Raw genomic sequence first — 25495 nt, 5'->3', positions numbered from 1 at the left:
CACTGTTTACAAATGTCATGGTCATATGAGATAGTAGTCAAACAAATCAGCAGACTAAAAATAAACCACATAGGATATGTTGATAAATATTTATTTCAAAACAGTATAGCTTTTTACATGACTAATGTGATTTAATGTGATTTCAGACTGAGAAGAAAACAACCAAAGCAGATTGCTTGCTGTGTTTGGAGCAGTGACACAGGTAACAAACTACCATCAACCCTGGCATTTTATTCTCCTGGTAGAAAATGTGAGTAGGTAAATCAGTCAACACCATTATTGCTTTTAATACACCAGTGAGGACTGGTGCAGGTTGCAACTAGAAGGCCACAGGTACCACCTTAGAAGAGGAGCAGCCATTTGCATACAAAAGGGCTCATCCTTCACAACTGTGGGGCTGGTTTCATGCACCAGCCAACACAGCCTGTATCATAGGGAGGTTAGAAAATGGCTGCCTGGACCTTTAAGGCAATTTTATTCCCAGTTAGATCACCATCAAACCCTTTTCACAATAGCATCTGCCACTGAACCACTGCTAATTAGTCAGTCCCTGCTCAGTGAGGGAGGAAGACGTGACAGTAAAGATGAAATTATTTTTAAAAACAGCCCAAAAAGCCCCGATAAGGATTGCAGCACTTTATGACCAACACCATGCTTGTCACAGGGCAGGGAAAGGGAATTTGCCTATCACTACGTGTTGCAATCACAGCGGAAATGTCTCTCTCTTCTTGCTTCCTCTCCACCCCTGTTCAGAGTTAAGGTAAGATGGGAAAGCAGCTGCAGCTGCTGGACATCCTATCTGGGGAGCCAGGACAGCACTGGCAATGCTCCTTCACTGTGCTCTATAAGCCTCAGTTGCTTTAATGTTTTCTCCCTCGATCATCACTTTTCTCTAACTGGTGTGAGCAGATGAAGAAAATTCATGGAAGATCTTGAACAGTTCGGGTGTGGCGCAGTAGGGGCTGCACAACAGACAATGCAGTCAGGGGATTTACTGAAGCAAATAGTTCTGTTGTGCTGGGGGAAGAGAGAGAACTGGGAGAAGCATCTTGACTTAGGGAGAGGGATTCATAGCTCAGTGAAAGTCTGTGAAATGACTAGTCTAACACTTAGAAGTTTTCACTCTGCACACCACAATCTCCAAGTGAAAAAGCAGGGCTCTTCCAAGGATAAGTTTACTAGGCTGAAAGGTAAACTCCTGAGTCCCAGGAGTGTGAGTCTTGATTAAGCTCTTTGGTCTCATGGACATGGACAGATAGAGCCTGACCACCTAAGCACAAAAGCAGCTTTATTGGAATTCCTTGTCCATCATTCTCCCAAGACTATGGACAGGGGATTGCACAGTTGAGTATTTCTGCAGTTCCTTGGTGAGGACAGAAGCATATCCACAAGGCTTGGAGAAAGATCTTTGAAAAGAGAAAGTAGTATGTTTCAAATGAGACACCCACCTTCTCTAGGATGATGTACTGGCAATACCTGAAAGTAATGGGCTGCTCTGATGGCTCCTGGAAGACAGGAAAGCCAAGTAAGGGGGTGGCAGATTGTGCACCTCCTCTCTTCTACCTTTTTCCAAATATAGCAGGGCTCACAACACTGGAGGGGACTGCTGCCTGTAGCAGTAACCTCCACGCTATGGTAGCCTCATCCATGTGAGCATCCACAGAGTATGATGGAGGCTACCTGCCCACTCCTGATTCCACAGGAAACAGAAACACTGAGGATACTGCTCCAAAAGCAATTTTCATTCTATCACAGACTGCAATGACACCAGCATTGTGTCCACCCTCCCAAATGCACTCAGCTCAGCAGTTTACCAAACACACTTGGAAGGGCTAACAAGAAGACAGGGTATCAACACTGACAGGCTGAATCTTAGCAGAGTTAAGAAGCAGATTACAGAGAGAAAATGAAATATTCCAAAGCACATATTTGTTGTAGTGTCGTGTTACGCGTCTGCCTAAGTTGCGCTGGTAGTCAGCAAATTTTCTCTGTAATTCTCTACTTTCATGAATCAGAATTATTTCTGGTGAAAAATAATGTATGTACCCCAACACTGTGTACATCATTCATACAGAATAGCAAAGTATTCAGTGCAGTGGGAAAGGGTCATCTTTCAAATGCAAAACCCATAAACAGACAAAACTTACATTCAGTTGCTAAGTATTAAGAAATACACATAAAAAGGAGACTTCCTACCAAGATCGCAGACAGCTCAAACAAAAGGAAGAAAGGACAGTATGATACCCGCTTGTGTCCTGCTATTTTTTATTATTATGGAGTGCTCTACTTACACAAAGCGTGCAATAAGAACATGCTTGTATAGTAAGGTAGAGTCAACCAAAATCATCAGCAGAAAATCTATGGAAATATATATTTTTTCCAAGTGCTTTCATTACTTACACAAGTTCAGAAATTAACATTGGTGAAGCATTATCTCAGGAAACATTTTGGCATTTGTGTTGTGTTTGTGGAGGGCATTGCTGAAAGCTCATGGACCTTCTGAAACCTACCATAGTGTAAATGTCTGCTTCAGTCATGTTCCATTTCCCTGTAGAGGAAACTAAATCAAAGACTTAGCACTCTATAAAGCAAGGAATATGATAATCACCAGGTGGAAACTCATCATAGTTGAGAATCTAAGACATCTTCCTTCTTTTTCAAGACATCTTTAATCCTGACCAGTCACGGGAGGACAGAGAAATATATATGTCTAAATTGTCAGCCAGTCAATACACCAAATAAAAAAGCCGACCTCTTTTTCCCCTCATTTATTTCCCCCAAACCTCTTCTGTAATCTTTTCCTTTCCACACACCCCAACTATTTGAAAACCACAGGCTTTCCCATGCTACTGCATTGGATGGGTTTTGTAAAGACTGCTAGTGTGAAAATCCTTCATAACACAGATACTTTTAGCCAGTCCCCTTTGGTACATATGCTTATTTTCCCCATGTCAATTTAAACAGTAATTTAAATAAACTACTAATTAGTAATTTATTAATTAATAATTTAAATTAAAGATGTAATAAAATGAAAAAAATATTTCCTGTAAGATATTTAAAAGCTGATAGGAACATGTAATTCATGTATCATGGTAATTTTTAATTATATTTTGTATGTGGTCATTTCAGACATGCTAGAAACAGAGGAATTATCCAATACATAACTTTGGCAAATATATTTACAAATATATTCCAGAGATGTTGTCAGAAGTTGATACTAAGAATAAAAGTTATCAGTTAAAGAAAGGCAGTAGACACTAATCCTTGTGGTGGAAAAGCTATTTTAAAATGTGAACTTAACCACATCCTCTTTAGTATATACTTATCAACATTCAGCTTTGTATAGCTTCTTCCTGAAGTGATACAAAGTCTGAGACAACAGTTCAGAAAAGCATATAAATATGCATTTCATAATAAAAGAAAGGCTCCCTCCAAAAACCAGCTATAATAATTAGACATTAATACTCAACAACTATGTCCATGTTTGGGTCTGGAGCATGTCTGTGCTCTCTCAGAGCTGCCAGACACTGCAAAGGCTGCAGGAGGACCACCATCTCCAAGACCTTAGATTTCATGGGATAGGAAGGGGAAAGGGAAAAGGAAGGCACACTGAGAACTTCTTTCAAGTCTAGCATCTCATAACTGTAACCCAGCTCCAGTGCTTTCCAGGGTGGCAGTCCCTCTCCCACACTGGCTCATCCAGCCTCCTCATGCCTCCAAAACAGTCCATCCTGTCCAGTGAGGCTGCAGAACACTTACATGGGAAACACTGTATCTGAGCACAGCACAAAACTGAATTTACTTGCCAGCAGTCAACATGAGGAACAAACAACACAAGGAATAAATTGCTTCTAAGCTTTGTGCTTTTGATAGTAACAGCTTAATTTCTGAGCTTACCTTTAGCTGCCACATAGCTTGGAGTTTACTGCAGATCCATAGCTGTCTTGCCATTTTCATCACAGAAGTAACAGGTAGGAGCGTTGGTCTCTTCTCTCTGGGAAGCAAATGAATGACACAGCTGGTTTGTGGGTATTTATTTAACACACATTCCAGCCATTTAACTAATGACCAAGGGAAGGAAGCAGGAAAAGGAGAAACAGAGCCAGTTTTAACTCAGCTTAATAATCTTCAAACAATCTGTCCACACCTTTGCACAAACAACAGCCATGTAAGTGTGCCATGCTGACAGTAAGTGGTGGCCAAATCAACAGTCTATGCCTCTACATGGGCAAGCTCTCAAAGAACTGGGCTGATACCCCCAAATAACTAGGCTGATACTCCCAAATAGTTTGTTGCACTACTGAAACACCTGATGCTCGTGACTATAATGACCTAGAACACACCTGACCTAATTGGGATTCAGCCTTGGTAATAGGCCTTTATCATCAGCACAGCAGGACATAATAAAGCCTTCTCAATTAAGTGAGCAACAAAACTATTTTCCTGCTTTTCTCTTTTTTAATAGTTTATTTATGATGGTATAAGCACTGAAATTGGTGCTATTAACATTTATTATACATGGTTTGGTTAAAGTTTAGCATTTTTCTGTGCTAGAAGCAACAAGCCTTGTCTGATGAGGCCCCTATTTGGCTGCCACAGGCTGCAAAGCAGAGAGAAACCAGGGATCTGCAAAGCCCAGCACTGTGCTCTGAGGCAGGTGCTCAGTGTTCAGGAATCTCTCCAGAGATTACCATGGTGTTTCCAAGGCAGAATTACCACCTATTTAACTTATGTGCAAGTTTGGGGGTCCCTTTGCCCCCTTCTCTCACCCAAAACCCCAGTTTGTGCTATTCTATCTCTGTTCGACCCCACAGCTCCTCAGCAAAGAGAAGCATGAGGAGGGGGATTGCAAGTTCAGCCTCACCTCACAGCCTGCCTGACACCAGTGCAGGGGCCAGCACCTCCCCAGCTCCTCCACAGGGCTGGGGAGAAGGGGACAGCCAAAACCACATTAAGGGAATTAATTCAGGTCTTGTTGAGACTTTAAAGTAAACACTTGAGAAAGCAATGCAGGGGAGGGCCACAAATCTACACTGGCTGGCCTGTGCAGCCATGTCCACAAGGCAAAAGCTGCCCAGCTGCACCCACACCATGCTCCGAACCATGATGACAGCCCAGAGACACCGATGGCCCTCCTGCCATCACCTCAGCCCAGACACCCACAGCCCTCCCGCCATCTCCTCAGCCCAGACACCCACAGCCCTCCCGCCATCTCCTCAGCCCTGAGACACCCACAGCCCTCCTGCCATCTCCTCAGCCCTGAGACACCCACAGCCCTCCTGCCATCTCCTCAGCCCTGAGACACCCACAGCCCTCCTGCCATCTCCTCAGCCCTGAGACACCCACGGCCCTCCCGCCATGGCCTCAGCCCAGAGACTCCCACAGCCCTCCCGCCACAGCCTCAGCCCACAGACACCCATGGCCCACCCACGCCCACGGCCATCACCTCAGCCCAGATTCCCACAGCCCTCCCGCCATCTCCTCAGCCCACAGACACCCACAGCCCTCCCGCCACGGCCTCAGCCCACAGACACCCATGGCCCACCCACGCCCATGGCCATCGCCTCAGCCCAGACACCCACAGCCCTCCCGCCATGGCCTCAGCCCAGACACCCACAGCCCTCCCGCCATGGCCTCAGCCCAGAGAAACCTACAGCCCTCTGGCATTGCCTCAGCCCCTCAGGACAGGAATGGCCTCCCCACAGCCTTCTATACCCAGCAGCCTCACCTGCTGCAGTGACCCAGACTGTCACAGAGACCTCAAAGTAAACACTTGAGGGAGCGGGAAAGGGGAGCCCTATGGCTGTGGGGCAGGAGGCCCAGTGCCTGTCCTATGGGACTGCCCCTGCCCAGGCCACTGGAACCTGTCAAGTCAGAGAATTTCCACCAATGTAGACATTATCTTCTCTGTGAGTGCCTGAGGGAACAAAACAGTCCATGAGGTCACTGGAGAAGAGCAACTCTGCCCAGACACACAGGTGATCCTGCTAGAAATGTCTCAACTCCAACTGAACACCAACAGCAATTAAAAAAAAAAAAAAGCAAATGAAAAAGCGAAAAAGCATGGAAAGCTGCTCTCCAGTTGGTGGGCTCCTCCTGGCTGCATAAGCAGTTAGGAGACCTCAGCAAAAAGCAATTCCATCTAAGATGAACAGCTGCTCTTACACTGTGGTGTGGTGTTGTTGCTGGTAGAGCCTGTGTGCTGCTGCAGGAAGCAGTGCCAAGAAAGGGGAACTAAAAGCCTCAGAGGTTCACTGAGAAGCCACCTTCTCCAAAGCTGCTGCCTGACTGCTCCCTGCAGCCAAAACCACCCAGTTAGGGCAACTGGTGGCAGACAGGAGTTGTGGGGGCAGGGACATGTGAGGACACTGGACTGAGCAGGGAACCAGGGCACCTCTCCCTGTCCATGGCCCCATGGGATGCCTCAGTCCATGCCTACATCCAACCCTCCCTGCTGGCACTGAGTCAGCCCTCAGAGCATCCTCCCACCAGGCTATCAGAATACAAGGCAATGGCCAGTTTTTCTTACTGACAATCCCATCCTTAAATACATTTTCACCATGGAGACCGTCTCCCTCATTCATCTCTCATCCCAGGAGACACAACTTTGTGGGACTCCAACTCCTGCTTGTTAGCTCAAGCCAAAAGGAATAACTATCAACTAAGAATAAATACTAATTAACCTGAATCTTTCATCATATCGTGATCTGAACCAGATGCTATCTCTAACTTTAGGCTGCTTTGAGATGCAACCTCTATCTGCAGCAGGCAAAAATAAGATTCCTTCTTTTGATAAAGTTAATTGTGGGCCTCAACAAGACACATTTCTTGGCAATACTGTGCTCTTATCTTTAAATGCTGTGAACTCACAAGGGTTTGAAAGGTCTTACATTTTTGAGTGTCTCCCATATGAGTTTTGTGATTGAGAATTCAATCCAGGAAACTTCCTATGTCGTGCTGGAAAAAGAGGTGCAGTGAAGACAGCTTTAGCACTGCACACAAGCACGGAATAGAAGCTGTCTCAGAACACTCAGCCACAAGAGCACAGCCAAGATTTAGCCCCCCAGTGCAGGGGACAGTGGGGTGAAAGCCATATGGCATCTTCTGCTGAGCTGGTTGAAATCAATAATGCTTTATATTGGTTTCAGTATCACTGAAAGAATAATAGAGCAGGGTGAAAACCAAAGATTTATCTGCCAAAGTGCATCAACATTTTCAAAGCTGCTTTGTGTAGATTTTTTTCATTTGTTGGAAGTAGCTCCAATGTTTTCTAAACTGCTGAAAACCACTGTTAAAAATTCCTGTAACAAAACTGTGTTTTTCATTATGACTGTTGGTACTTATGCAGATAACATACATAGAGAGAGGAAACTATACAAACCAGACTTACTGTAAAAGCCAAGACCTTTCATAAATGCAGCTGTGTTCCCTTGCAGAAAAATAGGTTATTTGGGGGAAAATATTTTTGGACTTCAAAAAACAGCAACAGGGATACCAAATAACTCTTGGCAAGAGCTGTGCAAAGCTGAACGCTGCCCAGTTCCACCTCTCAGGCACTTTCTGTGCAACAGTCTATACTGGTAACTAGGATTAGCAATTTAATCTTCACACCACTTCAGCGTGGACATGTAAGTTTCAACAAGCCTGCAGATGAAGTCACAAAATCAAGCCTCTACCATTTTGAAGTTGCATAAACAGTGTTTAAGTGGTTTAATAGTGGGGTTTGTTTGCACAGCATGAATGTCATTGTATATAGCAGCTCAGCAAGTCTGCAGATGTGTCCAGCAGTGCCAACTCCCCAGGTGCTGGCACACCTTCCCATCCACAGGCTCTCTGCTGCAGATCACCGAGGGCCTTTGGTCTGTAAGACATGCATCTCACTTGTGAGGCCAGAATTACCCAACCCCTTGTTACATGGCACAAAGAACTGCTTCTGTGTCCTCTGAAACAGACCTTGCTTTCCGAGAAGAAAGCCCTCAAATTTGTGCTAAAGGAACAAATGGCAGTTCTATCCTCCAGGAGAGCTGAAATAGTCAAAACCACTGAGAATAAATTACTGCTCTACCTTCTTCATGAGTCCAGTCACCACCTGCCTCCTCTCTCTGTGTCTTGCAAGTGGCTGTTTCCTATGGTAGTAAGGCACAAGTGAGCAGTGAGAACTACTGGAGATAATCAGAAGTTACCTGATTCATACCAAAACTGATGGGAATTACATAACCAACTTTTTTTTTTGGAAATCTGTCAAATTTAACACCAAAATTGCCCTTAAGTCTTCTATTTAGGTACTGGCTATTAGGGTAATCTTCTATCAGGGTACTGGCTGTAAATCTCTAAAGGTACATTTAGATTTACTGACCGTAAATCTCTAAAGGTACATTGTCAATTGGAAACACCAGCCAGAATTTCAGCCGCCTGAACAGTCCCAGGTGCCCAGGTGTATTTTAGGTACTGAAAACAACCTTTAAAACTTGAGTCAAGATTCCTTTCCTTGAACTGAAGGTTCATAATCTTTGATGAGTCCCACAACCAAATCTGCCATCATAACAAATGCACAGGCATCTCTTTTCCTGGATGTGGGTGGTTTTGATGCCTGCACTGGTTATAAGCAGCAATGTACTAAGGGAGTACATAACCATGAAATTTAGGAAGATGAGTAATGTATGAAGTGGAGGCAGTGAGAGATGATCCTCATATTATGTGCTTTTATTTAATAATGTATAAATAAGTATCAGCTTTCCCCAAACTGCCCCTCAGCCTAGCAATTACATGTTGGCTGATTTCTGGTTAGTGCTGTTCTTTTATAATAACAAACTGTTCCCAAAGCCTCACATACAGAGAATTAGACAATCAAAGTACTGTGTGCGATTTTCCACTTAATTCATTCAGTTAGTTGCCATTAAAACAATACAATTCAAGGCCTTGTGTGTTTCTCTGAAAAAATACAAAACTTTACTTGTTACTATTAATATATACAACCTACAAGAAAGTGTTAACAAAGCCCCTTTGTCTTCACTGTTGTAGTAGAGTAATTTTCTTATCTTTTTCTGTAGATGCCCTGGCAGTCATCAATATTTCTTTCAGTTGCCGTTCTTCAAAAGACACACACTTTTCATTCAACTGCACAGAAAAAAAAATAAAAAAAGGAATCCAGTGGGACAAATTCCCTTGGTGAGCAGATCCACTGTAGCTGCCTGGGAAGGAATCTAGGTGAAGGTGCAGGGCTTGCACTGAGGAGATGATCAAACCTATTTAGAAGGGAAGAGACACCATTTTATCAGGCAGTAATCAAATTTATGTTAGATCTTACCTAGATATTTTACCTAAATATTTCATATTTCTGGAAAAGCAGTGTTTCATGGCTAATGATCTCTGTTCACCCCCTTCATATAAATCACATACCAAGTTTTAGCATGACTATAGAACATTTCCTTTTTTTTGTTTTATGGATCTTCACTAATGCACCCTTATGACAATCTAATTAATATTATACCAGATTTGTGGGTGCAAAAGAGAACAGAATCTGTACCTGGCTTCACAAGAAAGTGATAAGCCACCCTATTAGAGTTACTGTGACTGTCTCCCATACCACCAAGCTCCCCCAAAACTGGGCATTATTTCCATCTGTCACGAACACAGAGTGTGCAATGCCCAGACAGCAGCAGCATCTCTGCCTTCTGAGGCTGCACTGTGTCTGTCCAAGTCTCACGATGTTTCCAGAGCTTCTGTGAACAAGGTATATCTCCACACTATTCTTGGTAGAAGGCTATCCTCCTGATGTGCTGGTCTTGGGTATGTTAATTCAGTATTTCACCAGTGGTTCTTGACAGAGGCTTGATTCAGCCTACTCCTGCAACAGAATAACAAAGCACTGATTTGGATCTTGTACTCTTAATTATTATTCCACCAACATAAATGAGCATTTCACTTAAGCTCAGTTCCTCAAGAAAGAACTATTGTCTGCTTTGATAAGATGGTATGAAATTTATCCAAACATTTATCGAACTATGTGAAATCTTATTGGAAGAATATGTTCTGAGATTTTGTGAATAAAGTCCCTCAGGATAAAGTAACCCCAAAATACGTGTCAGAGCAGAGACTCCCAAAGTCTGGTCCAAAGGGAATTCACAGCTCATCTAGTGCTCACTTTTATTCTCTTCTTCCAGTACACAGCAACATAAAAAGGCCAGGACAAAATAAAGAACCAAAATCAGCATTTCTTTTCCAGAAAGGCAGACCTCTGCCAATCCCAGTTCCAAGAAACACGGTCCAGTATTTTCCTTCCTTCCAGTTACTGTTGTTCTGCAAAGATGTTACACAGTGATGAATGATAAGGAAGGCAATTCACCAAACAAGGTGAATTTCAAAGTTATTTTTATTAAAGAAATGCTAATATCATACTCGTGGCATATGACTTTATGCTTGAAGAATCCTGCAATTTGCATATAATCTGGGTGAAAGAAATTTAGTTGAAAGACCACATCTCCAACTATTAATGAATGTTCCCAGAAAGTCTAACAAAAGGGGGAAAAAAAAAACCACCAACCACCTCTGCTTGGCACGTTTTTTCCAAATGTGCTTTCTTAGCTTATGTTGCTTTCATAGAGATAACACTGGCAGACAGTAACTGTACTTGTTCTGTAATAAGCATACTTTTGATATGGCATTTCAGGGCAATTGCATTACTAAAAAAAAAAGTTATAAAGCTAAACATATCATCAGTGTATATCAAGGATCATGTTATTATAATAAACTATATAATGTAAGGCACTGTCCATGAAATCAAGGAGATATTTCATATCACTTTAATATGTTGACATTATTATCAACCAACCTATAAATACCAATAACATTTTCATCATCATCTACATTTAAGCTTCTTTAAGCTTTTAAGTGCCCTTCTGTCCAATACCCAAAACCATGCAATTCAATTCCAGCAAGTAACTCCAAAAATCACATCAAGGAAGCTCTTTATTGGTTTTTCTCAATGACTTCCAGATTAAATTTGCTCTCCTATAATACAGAAAAGGCTTCCTGTGAGTATCTCGTCTAAAAACACATGGTTGAAGTTAGATATTTTCAGTGCTGCAACAAAGGACCATGCAACTAGAAAATAGTTAATAACTCTCCTGATGACTCACATACTGAAATCAGTGCTGACTCTTAGTATCAGAAGAATGAAACCATATTTAAGAACTAAAATAAGATTGTGGAGCACACAAAAGGAATAGGTTTGGATCTCAAAGTATCTACCTTTTACCCACTCACCTTTCAGACACTTGGGCTTCATTAAACTCCCAAATATCACTGCAAGAATGTGCACTACCAGTGAGTGCATAAATGCCAGAATGCCAAGGTAGGGAAGAAGCAGACATAAATCTGCTCACAGTAGTGTTCCAGATTGGTGCTAAAATAAGAGTTATGAGCTACATTCATTTCAAGTAAATATAAGATTATCTATACTCAGTTCAGGCCTTCTTTAGTCATCATCTACTTGGGAAGAAATTATAGCTTTATAGAACAGCATTCATTTTTCTCAGCGACAGAAAGCAAAAGTGAACAAACTCTTGCCCTTCTCCAGTTCAGGCCAAGGAGAGATCCATGCACAAATCCCTAAGGGTGACATCTACCCAGCACAACTCAGCTGCACTTACCCATTCTGTAAGCTCCCGGACCAAAAGCAGTTGGCTCAAGCCTCTGGAAAAAGAAATGTTTCACATCAAAATATTCTTCCAAATAGAAGTTGAGTACACAAACTCACCACCTCTCCTTGTAAAAAAAGCTTACATTCATAATGTTTTCTAGAAGACAAGATCTTTACTACACCAGACAGCAAGAGAAATTTAAAGTGCCCTTTCAGGCCTGTTCATCTTGAATAGTTTCAGTTAGGAATGGACAAGTGTACTTCACACCTTCTGGAACAGGGAAACAAAGAAGAGCAAAACAAATCCCGGAGTCCTCCAGAAACTCAGCATTTCCACCTGGCTTTCTATTCAAGTATTTCTACCCTTGATTATTGATACTGAACTGTAGCATTACAGCCCCTGGGTGGGCAAGGATAGGTCGGATTCAAATCTACACAGGGACCCCCAGCTAATGTCATTCAGCCCTAAATGCAGATGTATCACTGGCCAGAGATCTGGAAGGTGCTAAGACCTCAACAGATCACATGTGTAGGCTAGGGAAACTTGAGCTTCTGCAAAAGGAGCTGTGGCAATAAACTCAGGGCTGTTTGTCACAAGGACCACTGAGTGTGTGTTGTCTCTGTCTCCGACCCACACCCCTCCATGTTACACTAAACAAATCCATGGATGCACTGAATAGCAACAAATCAGCAGCAGCTAGTAAAATTAAACTGAGCTAGACATCATTGCTATATTGAACAAAACAGGTTCTTCCCTCCATCAATAAGGACTAGAGCAGACAGAAGTGCAAGAGCTGTGTGGTGACAGACTTTCATCAGGGAAGGCAAACGGGCAGGCCTTGGCAGCTGTGTAAATTCTGTGGTTTGGTCCTGGAGGTTGTGGCTTCAGCCCCAGGTCCCAATTCCTTACCACAAACCACTAGAGATCTCTCTGAGTAAATGCATGACCAGCTTCTTCTCAGAGAGGCACAATCAGATTTAAATACCATCCATGCAAAAGGCCTGCAGCTGAAGCATCCTGCCACAGGCATGGCTACTCAGCACAGCTGTGGGCATGACACCTTTCAGCTTGACAACAGAAGAAAATGTCCTGAGCACCTTCCATCCCTGCAGGCTGCCTCCCTTCTTGGGGAGCCCCTCGGGAATACAACTCAGCTGCTTTCTCTGAATCAGACACAGAGGACCACAGATTAATTAACGCTGCCTGTATCCCAGGAATATCCTGGGGACCTTAATCACAGCCCTTGGCCATGCTCCACTAGGCACTTTCCACGCATTAGGCAAAAGGCAGGCTCTGCATGTCAGGGCTCCTCCTGAAAGGGCTGTCCACCTGCAGAGCAGCAGCTTTTGAATCACTCCAGAGTCTAGGCTGCTATTCCCAATATCCAAACGTAGCTAGCTCAGCCTGTTACTGTCAGTCTTTCTGAGCTCTGGCAATCAGGCAAACCTGCATGAGCACCAGGGTCACAGCCATCCAGGCACTCCAGCTGACACAGGATACACCTGAAAGTCATGCATGGGGCAGCCCTTGCTTTGCATTTTGGTGCAGATGTACACAGAGAAAGGAGTGAGGGCAGAGCTGAGACAGTGGGAAGCTCAGAGAGAAGGAGGGTATCTTACTTAAAGTCACTCTAAAGCATATTACAAATCTGTTAAATCATTGTGGCTTACCCTATATTTCAGAGTAAATTAGTAACTTTTCAGAAGGAGTGAAGAAACTACCACTCCACTTTTAAATAATGAAAATGCTAAAAAACCTACACTTAACAGCTCTAAAACTGCAGCAAGTCACCCACCAACACCCACTCCTCTTGTCAGCAGGCTTTTTTAGCTTTGCCTATTATTTGTGTCAAGTCAGAGATGTCTAATACTTGCTGTGCTTATCTACTGAACTTTCAGGAGCCCCAAATGTTACAATATGTACCTGTGCCACTGACCTTTTTCCCCACAGCATTTTGACCTAAATAAGTAAAAACCACAGAGTTTCCAAAATCATTTGGATTCACTGCTCTGAGTGCATAGCTGTAAAAAATCTGCTTTAAGATTAACATCCAATTTTATTCATGCCTGAGGCTTCACCACAGCATCTATTTTTGTAAGATTAACAGCAAGATCCCAGTTCTCCAGAAATGTAAAGAGTAACAGACAATTGTAAAAGGAAGATGATGTTTCCTAACCTGCCCTGCTCACATCCAAGAAGGTATATTTTCCTAGCCCTTTCCACACTGGGTGTAATTTCTATTTGCATTTTTGCACCCACAACATACAGTAAGTGTATTAGTCCTTCTCCCATTAGCTGGAATGCAAACTGTGGGTGCCAAAAAATACTAACATAAATCTCACATGAGCAAAGCATCCCCTGAAAGACAGCTTTTACGCTGGAGGAATTAAGAAACAGCCATCTTCCAGTACCTTGCACAAGAGCAGCTTGAATCATCTCTAACTTGAAAATAAAAGTATAGAAAATGAACGCTTGATTTTTTGGCTAATCCATTTGAAATGAGTATACATAAAAACCATTTCTTTTTGGACATAGCAACCTGAGGACAAATTGAGGGTCATTTTTAACCTAAATATGAGAGGAGATGTTGCTTTAAATAGTGCTTTTGGTGTCTGTCAATTAGAGCTATTGCATTGCTGTCAACTTGCATTCCTGTTTTAGTTCCAGCTTTGCTCCATCCTGCACAGATCCCTACAAATCAATTGTCTCTTGCAAACATGCACTAACCACTGGAAAGTGAAATTAATAAAGTGTGAGAAAATCTGATTCATAAAGCTGACACTCCTGAGCCCAACAACTCTTCGTAGGGGCAGGCAAAGTGGTAAAAGATTATCAAATTGCAGCTGTCATTCCTGACAAAATGCATCTCAATGCTGGAAGGAATTTTAGGTTTTAGGCTAAACCACCACCTCAAAGGGTTCCTCAGGGCCTGTCAATATCTGTATTTTGGATGGAAAGCTACCACTGAGCGCAGTGTGCCCAACATACAGAACCTGCCACAAAATGAAGTTCTTCATAAGAAAGCTCATCTCAGTCCTGGTTGGTAACAATAACAAGGAGACAAGATGAGACCATCAGTCTCAATTGTGAAGACAATGTTTTCCTCCCATATTATTCTGTCTGTCATGTTCCCTTCAGGTTCCAAAGGAATCCCTGTCTCATATATCATTATTTCCCACAAAGCTTGAAAGCCCTCAGGGGGGGTTTCTTCCTGCCCACTGTACCAGCCTTGAAGTCTGAGTACCTTCAGAACAGTGACAGAGGCCTCTGCCAGCAATAAAGGGGAACATCTGCATACCAATTAAACTGCTGAGCACTGAAGAGTAAAAAAAAAAGAAAAAAAAAAAAAGAGGGGGAAAAGCCTTGAAAGTAAATCTGAGCCAAGTTCTAATTAATGCCCTAGGCCCCGATTCACCACAGCACTTAGGCATGTAGTTAACTTTAAGCATGTATTTAGTTCCATTGAAGTCAAAAGACAGCATCGAAGAGGCAAACTACATTAGCACAATTTAATACTCTTTGGGCTAATTAATCAGCCATAAAAATTTACTATGAGATCTGTATTCCTTATTTCCCTCACTGTGACATTTCCAAATAAAAATACTTGGATGTGGCTGGAATAAGCAAAAAAAGCATCACTCATTTGGCTGTCATGGAGGGCTTGGTCCTACAGCTGTGAAGGCCAGTTCCTAAGAACAGCTGTAGGAGCTAAGCTCTCTCCACATCACAGCCTACAGTCTGTATCTTCTACGTGGTGCAGCTCACAGACACAAAAAGCACAGCCCTGTCCTGAGGAGCAGTAACTGGAGAAAAGAAAAGAACTGGCAACAGACGAGCAAAGCCACCAGGCTCACAGCAGAGACATCTTTCCTTTTCTCTGTAAAGAGGCATTTGCTCACTGCAGCACATCAGTGTCAGTTGTGACTGGAGATGGCAAGGAAGGGCAGCAGCCAGGGCTGGGTAAGCGAGGGAGGCTGAGAGCAGATGCAGGTTTGGAGACAGAGCTGGTGAGGTTCCCAAGGAACCTCAGAGCTGGGCTGAAGGGAAGAGTGCTGGTGTCTAAAGGCTGGCCCAGCCCCAGTGTGGGCAAGGGCTAAACTCTCCTGAGTTTCACTGCAGCAAAAAAAAGAAGCCCAGAGTGCAATCTCCACTTAGCTGAATTGTCCCAGATATATCCAAACCCTTTTTTCCACTTGGTAAGTCCAGCATGGAGAATGGCTGCCAACATTGCACCAACAACATGCACGCTAGATGGGGCCTAAACATGATTTCCAGGGGCCAAATGTGACCAACATTTGAGTCCTGTTGACTTCAGAACAGCATGTGCAACAACCAGCCATTCTGTAAATCAAAATGCAAGGAGACAAGCTGGCTAATAAGTGTGTTCTTGCTAGGGATTTCTGCAAAAATGAAGCCCTAGAAGGTTTGCTGAGTATCATCAATGCTGTACATGGACCTATAAAAGCAAGAAAAACAAAAGCAGGGGACATAAACTCCTGGTTGACAATAGTTCTTTATATCATCCATCATGAAAACAAAAAAGAACAAAAACAACCCTCCAAAAATTAGAACAACATGAGAATAAAAGAAAGTACCACAGCTTTTCAGATTAACTCTGAATTTCCTTGCTTTCATTGGTTTAAGAGCTCTACTGTTACTCCCTTGTTTTTTTCAATTGCAGATACTAAAAATTCTTTTATCTTTCAAAGTCTTTAGAGTATGTTATATAATTACATAATTAAGGCCTCTTTCAACTGGATATAATTTACTCTATAGTTTACAACAGCTGCACTAGAGCCATTACATTTTATCATTTAAAAGCCTAATTAGAGGCTTCTTAATTAGTAGATCCTTCATTCACTAGGCTGTGACTGTGTAAAATACGCTCGGCAGCTATTGCATTTTACAAATCTACATGAAATGTTTGTGTGAAAACAGGGTGTGTACAAGTCCAAAAACACAGTGCTTGTCCTTGCAGGTCAGCCCATCTGAGCATGCAGAGCTCCACATGACATCTCCACTCCTCTGTCAGTGCCTGGCTGCTCTCACACAGCCTTTCCCTCATGCCTGTGTTGCTAGGAGTGCCCAAAACAAGACCTCAGCCTCACCGAGCTGATGTTGCTGTGTTCAAACATGATCCAAAGAGAGGATGGGGCTGTGCCCACTGACTGCCCAGGCCAGCTCTTGCATGGCTCATCAAAAGCTTTCTCCAGCAAACTCAGCTCCTCACTGCTGCTGCTCTCTCCCTCTCAGCTCCGCTGGATTCTGCACACACTTCCTCTGTGCTGCCCAAGGTACCCATATCACTAGAAGGAAGAGGGGAACCAGCCTCTCATTTATAGCCACTGACCCATATTTCTCATTAATCACCACCAAACTAGCAGTTGGTCACTGAGATGGTAAGTGCAGGATTTGCCCAGAGAAAGAGCTGTAACTCCATCCTCCCCTCCGGGTAGCAGAGGGAATAGCTGATGGAACTAAAGCGAATCTTAACAGGAATCACTCCCTAGAATGAGCCTCTCATGAACTGGGGCCTTACAAGATCCACTGCTCAGTGAGCAAAGAGCTTGTCCAGACCATACTCTGGAAGACTTGGGGGGTTTTGTTCCATTTTCCCCAGCTTGTAATGCAGCAGCTGTGTTACAATGGGTCAGATTTGGGGCCTGCCAGCATTTGGGAGTGTTCCTTTAAACAGTACAGTGCCAAAATCATGAGTTCTTGTTGACTGCAGGATAATATAAATCAGCTATTGAAAACCTGTATCATTAGTGCTATTGCTCTCCAGTGGTAGATGGCTGCAGTAACGGATTGGCCTCTCTGTCTCATCCTCCCACTGCAAAGCGACACATACAGGACTGATCAATAACTTGATCTAAGTTACTTGTAGACATGTCAGGTGCAAATATCACCCTTTCTCAAAAGGTTTTAAAGACCAGGTGCTTTTGCAAAACTTAGGCCAGGTAACAAATTGCTTTGGATAAATAGTCATTACGGTGGAGAGCAACATAAGCAGACCCACCCACATCATTACACATGAGTGTTAAATAGACAGGAAGCAATTCTGTTGTATGCATGTATTTCTTTGTGGGCTCAATAGCTCAAGATGTTCTATTTGAAAAGCATTATCTGGAATAGCCATGTTGCTGAAAAGCCTGTTTGATAGGAAATAACTAGATTATTTCATCATGTCATTTGCCACTAATTTCTACACTTGAAAGCCTAAAATACTTCCAAAACCAATACCAAAATCCACAGTCATTACTAGGGCCAGAATTTTATCCTGCTGTGTCACAACATATTACCCACTTAAGGTAGGGTTGTCAAACCTGAAGTCAGTAAAACTCTACAGGTCACAGCCTTGTTTCCCCATGGATCAGTGGAGAGGCTAGAGAGGGGTTTAAGGCCCTTCCCTACGCAAAGGTGACATCACTTTGATGCCATAACTATGACTAAAGCATGTGCGTGTGTTTCTATCCCTGACCCCACCTCTGCCACCTGCACATACACAGAAGGGATATGATCAAGTAGATTAGAAAACAGGTCAGAGACAGCTACATCACAGTTATCCTTTTACAGCCTCCAAAGACATCCATGGACACACAAGGAGGCGAATGCAAGCTGAATCCTGGCTATACACTGTGTCCTGAATCTGTGGCACTGACATCGGAGCAGTCTTTTGAGGGGAGAAAACAAACATGGCTCAGGGCTTTGCAAAAAGTGAGCTGTCGTCTTCTGAAAACCCTTGTGACAAGCTGCCCACAGATTTAAGTGAGAACTTCACAGGGATATTATATTTTTTTGAGATAACCTTCTTAGAAAACTCTGTACTCCAGACTTCTGGAAATCCTTGCACCTTAAATCAAACACCCTTTTAAACTGGTCCTCTTACAACACTTACATTCCGTGGCCTGCATGGTACTAATACCAACTTTCTTCAGTAAGTTCAACAGCATCAGAAATGATATAATAGAAATAATTTCACCTGATTAATTTTGCATTGACTTCTGTGACAAGAGCAGGAGAGGCAAAGGAAGGTGGTGGCTAGGTTCAGGTAGCCATAACCATAAAGCAGAGATGAAGGCTGAAGACAGAGGAAGAAATAACACCACAATAATATGCTTTGTACCCAATTTGCCTGTTGGTCCATGAACTTCCTTGTCTCCACAGCAGGGCAGCTGTGCTGCAGTCCACCATGTAAAACCCTGGGAGAGCAGAGCACAGGACAGCCGGTGGCTTGGCAAGGCCAGGGACCCTCTGGAGCGTGATGCCTGCAGCAGGACAGCTCACCAGCCCAGCTCCCTCAGCACCACCATGAGGAATCCAAGCACCATCCCAGCTACACAGGCTGCTGGCTGATGTGCTCCAGCCTCATGGCTGCTGCCAGAACCCTTTGGGTCAGAAGAAAGACATGGATCTCTCTGGCAGTCAAGAGAGTCAAGAGATTCCTTTTTATGGGGGCAGGATTACGGATTATCATTTTGTGTAGATCTCTGCTCTTCTCCACTCCCACACCTTTTTTTTTTAATAAATGAAAACATACAAGAAAAGCTCAGTGTCTTCTTTCAAGACTTCTCTATTTCACTAACTTGTTCCAGCCTCCGTCACAGCTCTTCCCTTGTCAGCAACTGTACCACTGCGCTATACCCCTGCCCACGCACAAATGCACTGGTTGAAGGTATGAACTGGAATCTCTCCGTTAAAGGAACAAGCAGGCATCCCAGAGACTGACACAGCTGCTATTTGCATGTAAAAGAGGAAAAGAGGTGCATGACTGAGCCCAAATTAGCATGAGCAAAGCCTCCCACCGCATTTGCAAACTACAGCTTGCACAGTGGTGCTAATAGAGGTGCACACTTTCCTCACAAAGGAGGATTTCTACCTCAGCCTGAGGAAACTTGTATAACAGTGGTCAACAGAATTTAACATGAACTTTTAAATCCCTACTTTTCTGAAACATACAGAGTGCTAGAAAAATATAAAAACACTGGATGCAGGGTGGTGTGGATATACCAAGGTTTAATGTCACCCCACCTCCAGCTTGATTCTGGAAGCTGGCTGCCTCAGAGTTTTGTGTTTTGTAAGGCCTCCAGCACTTCTGTACCCCTAGATTCCTGAATGTCCAGAAATATTTACAGCATTCAGTGCACCTAAAAATGAAAACCAAAATAAGCAGGGCAAATGCAGATCTAATGCACCATTTCCATCTTTAGAAAAAGGAGAACCATTCATTTTCAATATCAGCTCTTTCAAAGGGATGCTCTTGGGATTAATTTATGTCTGCGAAGACACACATTTCATAAACTATAAGATTTCCAGATTTTAACATAGCCTTTGTCTCTCTGGCTGCATAAAGAGATATCTAAGCATCCATGTCTATGTCTGTACCTACTGAGTCAGAAAAGAAGGATTAGATGTCTCAGTAGACTGTTCAAGAAGTGCAGTTTTATTGGTCCCCCAAACCAAACTGCACTTTAAGGTGTTGTTGCAGAGAAGTTATAGACTCATTTTACTTTATTCTCATATTTTCATAGGAGCTGTTGGAACAATTCAGTGCCTATTTCTGCAGTAGGTTTAGCTCATCTCAGAAACTAGAAATAACAGTAAATGCAGACATTAATGGTAATAAAAATCAAAGCTAAGCCCTACATGAAGAGAAACAAATTCCAAAATGAAAAATTCGATTACACAGTACCTGTCTCCTGTCTTGACTTCCTCATTATACGTAGAAATTAACCCTGTCATTAAGTACTTTGATCAGGCTGTACATAAACAGCTTATAACGGCATGAAATCTACCACAGCAAGCAGCAAATGAACGAGTGGAGAAATACTGACATTTGGGGCTGCTGTCAGACATCAAGTGCTCCTTCTCCCTCAGGGCCAAACTGCTAGAGTAAATGGGGTTACTCTGAGGATTAATTGTTCCCTCCTGGTTTGCACTACTTTCCAAAAGTTTCAGCAATAATATCCAAGAGGCTATCATTTGGAGATCAGTAGGACTGTTTTAATATCTTTGACAGATTTATAAACTGGGCTTTGTAGCTGCCCTTTAGGTTAAAATTCGGTATAGAAATGCTCAGCCCACAATTGACCTGAGGCAGTACTCCACCTTTTTAAAGTGTTCTGAGGTCAAAAGAGGAAAAGCAGCACTTAAAAGTACAAATAGTCACTACCATCTATCTACTAAAAATTAAGGCATGAGAGGAAAGGTGCCCATGGCCAAACCGGTCCAGGTTTGCATAGCTCAGAAATGAGGTATGGCACCATTTCACACACTCCAACTCCAAATATTTGTCACTTACATTTGGAGAATATCCAGGCACTAATGCCCATTATAAGCAAAACTTCTGGGCAATTGAGAGTTTTATTCTGGTTAGTTAGTTAGTAAGGATTTTGGAGCAGAAGTTGCTTTCCTCTGGGATGCATTTAAAGCAATGTAACTTTACTTAGCTGTGATCCTATCTAAATTCCTTGCACACACAACTGTTATGTGATCAGAGGCAGTCAGGCCAACAGGGTCTCTCCCCAGCTGTGCCCCTGGTTTGCCATCAGTCCCCTGCCATCTCTGAGCCTTCTTTTCAAGCAGTATGTTTCCTGCTAGCTCTTCCCACCTCTTTGCTCAGAAGACCCTCAGCATGGAAACAAGCAATGGGAGTGTCCAGGTCCAACATCTGCCCCTGAGCACTACCTCGGGGCACTGCACTGAATTTCCAAAGTACAGCTCAGATGCTCTCTGCTTTCCTAGGGTAGCTGTGATGGAGTTCTGGTGATTTACCCACTACAGTAGGCACAGACATAAGGGAGGAATCCTGATCCAAAAGAGGCAAAGGCAGTTTTCCACTGTATTCAAGATGGCCCAGATTTTACCTTTAACAACCTTTAACAAAAGCTTGGAAAAACACTAAGCAACCACACAGATTATTTGTTTCTGTGTGTATTGCCAAACATATTGCAGAGCAGACATTTTATTACTCCTAAAAGCACCGAAGTCCAGTATTTCCTTCCCTTATCACAATCCATTCTTTCATCCCATTGCTACAAGCAGCCCCAGAATGTTATTGCAATCCATTGTTCAACACGGCTATAATCACAGTTCAGACAAACTCAGCCACAGACCAAAACAGCTCAGCCAAAACAGCACAGGCACCACTGAGCTATCCAGAATACTGCTCTCAATCTATAAAGCTGCATAGCTGTGCTTACTCATGCCCCACATACCAGCTGGGTTCCCACAAAAATGCTTCTTTCCAGATCCCCAGACTCAGGCACTCCCTTCTGTAGAGTACAGCAAAGAGTGCAGCCATGCCACACCAGCACAGGTGTACACAAGATATCACAGTGTGTGCAAGAAATGGACTTATCTGAAGGCAGCAAGTTTTCATCTGGCTCTAACAAACCAGCCCAACTGCAGCACGTGTGTAGTCCCTGGTAATAAAGCAAATAAACCATTTATTTTGACTTTGCAATTCCTGTTCCAAATAATTTACTTAAATATTGCTGGGTATTTTGCCCACATTAAAAGTTGTAGTAAGTGTGTACCTAAAATTTCTAGCAAACCTAGTAGCACGTAACAATCCAGGCTGCAAATGCACATTCTGCATATAAACTACCACAGCATTATCATTTGATATTTTTACAATATGCCAGCTTCCCTTCTAAAAACAATTCACTATTATAAATTTTATGGAACTAGCAGCATGCTGGGGATTTCTCACAGATCCTGTCCCTGAAGAATCCTCATAATTCAGCAAGGTGATCAAATCTCATATGTCAAGTCTGCCAGTGATTACTGTCTTCAATTCACCTCTTCAGTGCTCTTGAGTTTGCTTCTGCTCTCACAGAGCATCCAGCCTTCCTGGTGAACTGCAGGATGCAGAGCAGATTAAGGGCTCCACTCCTGACTGAGCAAGACATTTTTAAGCATATCTTACCTGTAAGTGCATGTGTTGCTTTAGTAATCAATGGCATCACCTAAAAGTATAGTCAATCAAGTTGTTACACGCCTGTCTGAATAGCTGATGCTATAAACTAGAAAAATCCACTGGCACAGCTTTTGCTCTACAAAATCCCACAAGTAATGCACTTAGGCACTGAAACAGTCAGGAAAAGTATAAACAAGAGGAGCATGAGCAGCTACAGTGGCACTGCTTTTCAAAACACACCCAATGCTTGTGGGAAGGCAAGGTTGAGCCCTCTTTTAGGTTTAAAATTGAACCTAGGAAGGAAGGGAGCTGCTCAGGGTTGCATATGAGTCACAGAAGATATGTGAGAAGCTAGCCTACCTAAAATCTTTTGGAAGATGGTAAAAACTGTAGTCAAACTTTCATTAAAGATTTGTTTTCACTAAACCTTTGTTCCTGGTTTTACATGGGATTTAAAGCAGGGTGGTAACTTTATTCTATCAGTAACAAATCCCAGCCAATGAGACCAGCACATATTCCCAAAGGTAACTGGACAGTGTGGCCCCCTGGGAGGAGAGCAGATGTAACCAGGATGCTCAGCAGTGGCTATTGAAGCTAATGGGAATTGCTGGCACTCAGCACCACTGATACCTGGTCTCCAGGAGAGGAATTTATGATTTATCATGAGCTTATTGATTACAGATGGAGACTGTCACAAAGAAACATCCTCGAAAGGAATTGAAGTTTTCAGCCCTCAGGTAGATGTGTACCCATGGGCTTCTGTCTACAAGGTGATGTTTGAATTCCAGCCACACGTCTGAGAATCGGTATCGCGGCACGCTTGCTGTGTGCTCATCAGGGAAAATCTCCTCAAACACCTGCAGCTCAACTCAGGTCACACAAGAGGAGAGCCTTGCCTTGGTACATCTCCAAGCCCTCCTGACTGCAGGTTGGGGCTTAAGGGTGGAAGAACACAGGCCTAAAAAAGAAGCATGCTATATGCAATTGCCTTCAGGACATGATAAATGTCAGGAAGGCAGTACACAAGCATTTCCAGACTTGAGTCAGAAAACAAAAGTGTGAAGCTCCTTAGTACAAGGGCTAACTCCATTTCATATCCACAGGCCCCAGAGGTGCTGTCAGGTAAAGAGCATGAGTCATGGGTACCTACAATATCCCTTCTCAGCAGTCTTTATCCATCACTGCCATTGCTCCTCTGCTAAACAGCCAGAAAGTCATGGAGAAATATTTTGTCCACATTTTATCTGCATACACTTTCCAGAGACTTAAATCTAAAGAAAACAGAAAGGAAAATACAACCACCTGCAGATGCCTGTCTCTGGGACAGAAGTCTCCACTTCTTCATGAAAAGTATCATGGTGCACCTACCACAACTGCTTCTATACGGAGCCATCTCTACTGAGATGCCTACCCCAGATGCAGGAATCCTTTGGAAACAGGCCCTGGTTGCCCTTCCATTTTCCCTGCAGCCTGTATTTGCATCCAGACTCTGTGTAACTTCTGAATGCTGCTAGGAAAGACTGATAATGACACACCACAGCTTTTTTAACAAACTAAGACAATCGGGCCTTTTGGAAATCTCACTATGTCCTTTGATCCAAAGAGACTTTACTGCTAGTAGCATGGGGTAGATCTTCAGTGACCATAAATGGACAGTGACCTGCTGATTTTCTTGGGTTAACAATTATTTACACCACCCAAAGATCCTGCATACCATCCAAACCACTGCTCTGCATATTATGCACTCTCTTCCCCAACAAGGTCAGGTATCAGGACTGCGAGAACAGTCAACAGGAATTGAGATGATTTTGAATTGGGCATCTTGGCTTCCAAGTAGTAAAAAAAAAAATTTGTGTAAAACTGCTTGGGCACTTGGTTCTCAAATAAGAAGCCTAGAAGAAACTAAGGACTTTTCTGATCTGAAATTGCCAGTGCTTGGCATTTTAAAAAGCTCCTCAGAAGGCATGTGACAAATTATTTAACCAAGATTTGGGGGGACTTATGGGAATGCTTTTCAAGTGGTTGTTGAAACTCAGGTGCTCACAATTTTCAGAAGAAATGTGTCAAAATTAACCAAATAATTCCAGGAGCAGAAGAATGCTGCAGCCAGGTTCCTTATTCATCTGTGTACAAAGGTTGGACTCTACCTTGGTGTGACGAAAGCACAGCCATGGCTGACATTTCCCTGAGACTGTCATGACATCTCTCCCAAGTGCCTCTCTCTACAGCCTCTCCTTGGCCCATCTGTGTTTTCTTTCCCTTCCCCACATATATAATTTAATTGAATTTGGTCAAACAGATATTTTCAACCACCTGTCAAATTTGGATTATACTAGTCAGGAAACCCAAAGTTATACTGGAGGAAGGACACACCTGCACAGAGGCCAGTTTTTAGTGGCTTGCTGAAAACTCCCCAAAATGTCCAGTACCTGCATTGATGGAAGCCTGAAGAAGAGCTTCGTTACACCTAAACAGTACCAAGTGCTCTGGAGTGGGACCCCACAAAAAGGAGCACAGTCTTGGCAAATCCTGTGCCCTAGAGATTGCCTGAGCCCCAGCCCAGCAGAGTAGCTCTATCCTCCAGAGGCAGATACTCCAAGCTGCAGTTGAGGAATAAACACCCCTTGAATGGAGGCCCACCTCTCACTGCAGCCATGGGCTGAAAGCAAGGCACAGGGCACTTTCACATGGATAAAAGTGGGGAAGGCAGTATGCAAAACCCACCTACCTGTGAGAAGATTAAATCTCATCCAACAGGCCACTTACTTCCTCCTGACAGTCAAGCTTCCACCACACAGCCAGCACAGTAAATTAGATTTCAGTGTGGGCAAGCAGGAGGCCAGACACAAGTCTAGAAGTAAGGGGGTTTATTTCTTACTGAGGAGGTTGATAGCAGAAGTGCCATGGTCATTCTTTCTAATTTCAGGGACCT

The 25495-nt window shown here is 43.1% G+C and overlaps 1 protein-coding gene across 2 annotated transcripts in view; it reads right to left on the bottom strand.

The window, feature by feature from the left end:
* Positions 1-25495, bottom strand: part of RTKN2 (rhotekin 2) — a 171186-nt gene that overhangs the window by 132196 nt on the left and 13495 nt on the right. For both annotated transcript variants that reach the window (XM_064429953.1, XM_064429954.1), the window contains exons 4-7: positions 11652-11694; positions 8981-9847; positions 8066-8126; positions 3898-3994 (exon numbers count right to left, since the gene is read on the bottom strand). The gene's annotated coding sequence lies outside the window, so the exon portion shown is untranslated. The remainder of the gene's footprint in view (positions 1-3897; positions 3995-8065; positions 8127-8980; positions 9848-11651; positions 11695-25495) is intronic.

This window comes from Passer domesticus, chromosome 8, assembly GCF_036417665.1.
Source record: "Passer domesticus isolate bPasDom1 chromosome 8, bPasDom1.hap1, whole genome shotgun sequence".
Lineage (NCBI taxonomy): Eukaryota > Metazoa > Chordata > Aves > Passeriformes > Passeridae > Passer > Passer domesticus.
Note: the sequence above shows the minus strand (reverse complement) of the source record. Positions and strands in the feature narration are given on the sequence as shown.